We start from the raw sequence: 7,153 nt of genomic DNA, 5'->3' as shown, positions 1-7,153 counted from the left end.
TGTAGTTAATATGTTACGTGATGACAGGTCAGTGTTCATATCTCATGTAGTTAATATGTTACGTGATGACAGGTCAGTATTCATATCTCATGTAGTTAATATGTTACGTGATGACAGGTCAGTATTATTATTTCATGTAGTTAATATGTTACGTGATGACAGGTCAGTATTATTATTTCATGTAGTTAATATGTTACGTGATGACAGGTCAGTATTCATATCTCATGTAGTTAATATGTTACGTGATGACAGGTCAGTATTCATATCTCATGTAGTTAATATGTTACGTGATGACAGGTCAGTATTCATATCTCATGTAGTTAATATGTTACGTGATGACAGGTCAGTATTATTATTTCATGTAGTTAATATGTTACGTGATGACAGGTCAGTATTCATATCTCATGTAGTTAATATGTTACGTGATGACAGGTCAGTATTATTATCTCATGTAGTTAATATGTTACGTGATGACAGGTCAGTATTCATATCTCATGTAGTTAATATGTTACGTGATGACAGGTCAGTATTATTATCTCATGTAGTTAATATGTTACGTGATGACAGGTCAGTATTCATATCTCATGTAGTTAATATGTTATGTGATGACAGGTCAGTATTATTATTTCATGTAGTTAATATGTTACGTGATGACAGGTCAGTATTCATATCTCATGTAGTTAATATGTTACGTGATGACAGGTCAGTATTATTATCTCATGTAGTTAATATGTTACGTGATGACAGGTCAGTATTATTATCTCATGTTGTTAATATGTTACGTGATGACAGGTCAGTATTCATATCTCATGTAGTTAATATGTTACGTGATGACAGGTCAGTATTCATATCTCATGTAGTTAATATGTTACGTGATGACAGGTCAGTATTCATATCTCATGTAGTTAATATGTTACGTGATGACAGGTCAGTATTCATATCTCATGTAGTTAATATGTTACGTGATGACAGGTCAGTATTATTATCTCATGTAGTTAATATGTTACGTGATGACAGGTCAGTATTATTATCTCATGTAGTTAATATGTTACGTGATGACAGGTCAGTATTCATATCTCATGTAGTTAATATGTTACGTGATGACAGGTCAGTATTATTATCTCATGTAGTTAATATGTTACGTGATGACAGGTCAGTATTCATATCTCATGTAGTTAATATGTTACGTGATGACAGGTCAGTATTATTATTTCATGTAGTTAATATGTTACGTGATGACAGGTCAGTATTCAAATCTCATGTAGTTAATATGTTACGTGATGACAGGTCAGTATTATTATTTCATGTAGTTAATATGTTACGTGATGACAGGTCAGTATTCAAATCTCATGTAGTTAATATGTTACTTGATGACAGGTCAGTATTCATATCTCATGTAGTTAATATGTTACGTGATGACAGGTCAGTATTCATATCTCATGTAGTTAATATGTTACGTGATGACATGTCAGTATTCATATCTCATGTAGTTAATATGTTACGTGATGACAGGTCAGTATTATTATTTCATGTAGTTAATATGTTACGTGATGACAGGCCAGTATTCATATCTCATGTAGTTAATATGTTACGTGATGACAGGTCAGTATTATTATTTCATGTAGTTAATATGTTACGTGATGACAGGTCAGTATTCATATCTCATGTAGTTAATATGTTACGTGATGACAGGTCAGTATTCATATCTCATGTAGTTAATATGTTACGTGATGAAAGGTCAGTATTCATATCTCATGTAGTTAATATGTTACGTGATGACAGGTCAGTATTATTATATCATGTAGTTAATATGTTGCGTGATGACAGGTCAGTATTATTATATCATGTAGTTAATATGTTACGTGATGACAGGTCAGTATTCATATCTCATGTAGTTAATATGTTACGTGATGACAGGTCAGTATTATTATATCATGTAGTTAATATGTTACGTGATGACAGGTCAGTATTCATATCTCATGTAGTTAATATGTTACGTGATGACAGGTCAGTATTATTATATCATGTAGTTAATATGTTGCGTGATGACAGGTCAGTATTCATATCTCATGTAGTTAATATGTTACGTGATGACAGGTCAGTATTCATATCTCATGTAGTTAATATGTTACGTGATGACAGGTCAGTATTATTATATAATATATCATGTAGTTAATATGTTGCGTGATGACAGGTCAGTATTCATATCTCATGTAGTTAATATGTTACGTGATGACAGGTCAGTATTCATATCTCATGTAGTTAATATGTTACGTGATGACAGGTCAGTATTCATATCTCATGTAGTTAATATGTTACGTGATGACAGGTCAGTATTCATATCTCATGTAGTTAATATGTTACGTGATGACAGGTCAGTATTATTATTTCATGTAGTTAATATGTTACGTGATGACATGTCAGTATTCATATCTCATGTAGTTAATATGTTACGTGATGACAGGTCAGTATTCATATCTCATGTAGTTAATATGTTACGTGATGACAGGTCAGTATTCATATCTCATGTAGTTAATATGTTACGTGATGACAGGTCAGTATTCATATCTCATGTAGTTAATATGTTACGTGATGACAGGTCAGTATTCATATCTCATGTAGTTAATATGTTACGTGATGACAGGTCAGTATTCATATCTCATGTAGTTAATATGTTACGTGATGACAGGTCAGTATTCATATCTCATGTAGTTAATATGTTACGTGATGACAGGTCAGTATTCATATCTCATGTAGTTAATATGTTACGTGATGACAGGTCAGTATTATTATTTCATGTAGTTAATATGTTACGTGATGACAGGTCAGTATTATTATTTCATGTAGTTAATATGTTACGTGATGACAGGTCAGTATTCATATCTCATGTAGTTAATATGTTACGTGATGACAGGTCAGTATTCATATCTCATGTAGTTAATATGTTACGTGATGACAGGTCAGTATTCATATCTCATGTAGTTAATATGTTACGTGATGACAGGTCAGTATTATTATTTCATGTAGTTAATATGTTACGTGATGACAGGTCAGTATTCATATCTCATGTAGTTAATATGTTACGTGATGACAGGTCAGTATTCTTATCTCATGTAGTTAATATGTTACGTGATGACAGGTCAGTATTCATATCTCATGTAGTTAATATGTTACGTGATGACAGGTCAGTATTATTATCTCATGTAGTTAATATGTTACGTGATGACAGGTCAGTATTCATATCTCATGTAGTTAATATGTTATGTGATGACAGGTCAGTATTATTATTTCATGTAGTTAATATGTTACGTGATGACAGGTCAGTATTCAAATCTCATGTAGTTAATATGTTACGTGATGACAGGTCAGTATTATTATCTCATGTAGTTAATATGTTACGTGATGACAGGTCAGTATTATTATCTCATGTAGTTAATATGTTACGTGATGACAGGTCAGTATTCATATCTCATGTAGTTAATATGTTACGTGATGACAGGTCAGTATTCATATCTCATGTAGTTAATATGTTACGTGATGACAGGTCAGTATTCATATCTCATGTAGTTAATATGTTACGTGATGACAGGTCAGTATTCATATCTCATGTAGTTAATATGTTACGTGATGACAGGTCAGTATTATTATCTCATGTAGTTAATATGTTACGTGATGACAGGTCAGTATTATTATCTCATGTAGTTAATATGTTACGTGATGACAGGTCAGTATTCATATCTCATGTAGTTAATATGTTACGTGATGACAGGTCAGTATTATTATCTCATGTAGTTAATATGTTACGTGATGACAGGTCAGTATTCATATCTCATGTAGTTAATATGTTACGTGATGACAGGTCAGTATTATTATTTCATGTAGTTAATATGTTACGTGATGACAGGTCAGTATTCAAATCTCATGTAGTTAATATGTTACGTGATGACAGGTCAGTATTATTATTTCATGTAGTTAATATGTTACGTGATGACAGGTCAGTATTCAAATCTCATGTAGTTAATATGTTACTTGATGACAGGACAGTTCTTATATCTCATGTAGTTAATGTTACGTGATGACAGGTCAGTATTCATATCTCATGTAGTTAATATGTTACGTGATGACAGGTCAGTATTCATATCTCATGTAGTTAATATGTTACGTGATGACAGGTCAGTATTATTATTTCATGTAGTTAATATGTTACGTGATGACAGGTCAGTATTCATATCTCATGTAGTTAATATGTTACGTGATGACAGGTCAGTATTATTATTTCATGTAGTTAATATGTTACGTGATGACAGGTCAGTATTCATATCTCATGTAGTTAATATGTTACGTGATGACAGGTCAGTATTCATATCTCATGTAGTTAATATGTTACGTGATGACAGGTCAGTATTCATATCTCATGTAGTTAATATGTTACGTGATGACAGGTCAGTATTATTATTTCATGTAGTTAATATGTTACTTGATGACAGGTCAGTATTCAAATCTCATGTAGTTAATATGTTACGTGATGACAGGTCAGTATTCATATCTCATGTAGTTAATATGTTACGTGATGACAGGTCAGTATTCATATCTCATGTAGTTAATATGTTACGTGATGAAAGGTCAGTATTCATATCTCATGTAGTTAATATGTTACGTGATGACAGGTCAGTATTCATATCTCATGTAGTTAATATGTTACGTGACAGAACTAAGTTGTTATTTTTGCTGATATTGTGAAAAGTGCAGATACTCAAGCAGCAGAACAGTTGAGGCGCCGTTCCTCAGTACAGGTCCTGTCTATCGTCCAGCGCTCTGCTTTATAACATGCTGTTGAGATCGTACACGAGAGCCTATAATGTTCTGTCCTCTTCTCTGCTGACCTCAGTGGAGCTGTAACGAGCTAACAACATGCTGGTCCTGCTTGCTGGGGAATGTGTCGACTGAGCCACAGCGGAGGAGCAGTTGGCAACGGGGCCCCCAGGCTCACATTTCAGTAGGGTCTGAAAATGCCCTGGTCCTACGTGTGTCTAGGATGGGATCATATAGCGTGTTACGTGTGTTTTATGGATCAAATGGCACTGAGTTGCCAATGTCAAGCGGAGTTGCTTGTGAACATTGTGGGAAGATGGGAAGGAGTGGCAACATGAATGCTGAACCAGGGCCCATTACCACGACATGTGATACACAGGCATTGAATTATAAGGTGAATCTTAGGGATAACATCTTTTGGGGTGTCTGATGTCAATATCTTTATTGGGGTGTCCAGCCCCACTAACTGACTAACCTAATTAATGCTCAATTGTAATTCTCTTAGCCCTCTATGGCCTATTTATTGCCTTTACCTCACTACTCTTCTACATTTGCAAACACTGTTCATAGATGTTTCTATTTTTCTTTTCTATTGTGTTGTCGACTGTACGTTTTGTTTGTGTAAATCTGTGTTGTTTTTGTCGCACAGCTTTGCTTCATCTTGGCCAGGTGGCAGTTATAAATGAGAACGTGATCTCAAGTGGCCTACCTGGTTAAATAAAGGTGTTCTCAACTGGCCTACCTGGTTAAATAAAGGTGTTCTCAACTGGCCTACCTGGTTAAATAAAGGTGTTCTCAACTGGCCTACCTGGTTAAATAAAGGTGAAATAAAGTAATTAATTAATTTAAAACCTCCCTGTCATTCAAACCCTGGGGATACTGAGAGATGTGTTTACTAGCGTTAGCACATGGCGTCATAAGTCAGTAATAACCATTCGACACGAGAAAGATGGCCAAGAGGACGGTACCCATAGCTGAAACATGTGTTGTATACGGTCAGACCGAGATTCGTTTACTAGCATTAGCACGTCACAGCGTATGTCAATTAGTAAGCAACTCAATACGATGCTAGCTGTTGCTAATTTATAAACTACCATTTACTAGCATTAGCACGTCACAGCATATGTCAATTAGTAACTCAATACGATGCTAGCTGTTGCTAATTCATAAACTACCATTTACTAGCATTAGCACGTCACAGCATATGTCAATTAGTAACTCAATACGATGCTAGCTGTTGCTAATTTATAAACTAGCATTAGCACGTCACAGCGTATGTCAATCAGTAAGTCAATACGATGCCAGCTGTTTCTAATTTATAAACTAGCTTTCACTAGCATTAGCACATTAGCACAAGTTTGGCTGGGATGCATGACAAAGATGCATAGCCCTGCAACGTGCAATATGGTCAGACAGTGATTAGTTTACTAGCGTTTAACTGCGTTAGCATATTAGTGTGTTGCACCATAAGTCAATCAGTAAATCGATAGGATGCTAGCCGTTGCAAAATTTGTCACATGACAGCAAAACATTTCTCACCATCACAGTTATATACGTCCCTCTTAAGACACTCCTCCTCCTCTCAAACCCTTACATCTTAAGGTTCTTCCAGGAAAAGGGTAACAGGATACCAAACCCTTATTACTCCCTTAAGGGGATCGAACCTCACCTCCTGACCTCAACCCCTCCTTCACCTAATCCACAGATGTCCATCTGTCTCCCCTGTATCAACACGGTGCTGTCCTCACCTCCTGACCTCAACCTCTCCTTCACCTAATCCACAGATGTCCATCTGTCTCCCTGTATCAACACAGTGCTGACCTCACCTCCTGACCTCAACCTCTCCTTCACCTAATCCACAGATGTCCATCTGTCTCCCTGTATCAATACGGTGCTGACCTCACCTCCTGACCTCAACCTCTCCTCCCGTCCACACAATACATTCCAACGCCATCTTTCTACAGAGAACCATTCACTTCTGACATAAAACCCCCAGTCCGTCTCTTTCACTCCTCATATCCTATGCTTCTTCTCTAATCATTTATTTAATATCTCAAATGTTCAAATTGTTTCGAATTCAACAAACATGTTGGAACATGTACTTAGTCATCTCCAGTTATGTCTGCAGCGAGAGAACACTGACAGTGTGCTGCCAAAGGTTTCCGCTTACGCCTGTCTTGCCTTTTCAGATCCTTCACAAGAGTTTAGGGGGTCGGGCAAAGATTAATATCTAGGGGTCTGTAGCAACGGTTCATGTATTTTAGTGACGCGGACACCGAGGAACTCGAAGCTCTCGACCCGCTCCACTACAGCCCCGTCCATGTGAATGGGGTCGTCGGAT

The 7,153-nt window shown here is 36.1% G+C and overlaps 1 long non-coding RNA gene across 1 annotated transcript; it reads left to right on the top strand.

The window, feature by feature from the left end:
- The first annotated feature begins 260 nt into the window (after nt 1-260).
- On the top strand, nt 261-1,146 carry LOC127925022 (uncharacterized). Its single transcript, XR_008119557.1, has 3 exons — nt 261-567; nt 658-837; nt 1,108-1,146. It is a non-coding gene; the product is annotated as an uncharacterized LOC127925022 (long non-coding RNA).
- Nucleotides 1,147-7,153: the final 6,007 nt, after the last annotated feature.

The sequence above is a fragment of the Oncorhynchus keta genome, unplaced genomic scaffold (genome assembly GCF_023373465.1).
Source record: "Oncorhynchus keta strain PuntledgeMale-10-30-2019 unplaced genomic scaffold, Oket_V2 Un_contig_4946_pilon_pilon, whole genome shotgun sequence".
NCBI lineage: Eukaryota > Metazoa > Chordata > Actinopteri > Salmoniformes > Salmonidae > Oncorhynchus > Oncorhynchus keta.
This window is presented reverse-complemented; position numbering and strand designations above follow the sequence as displayed.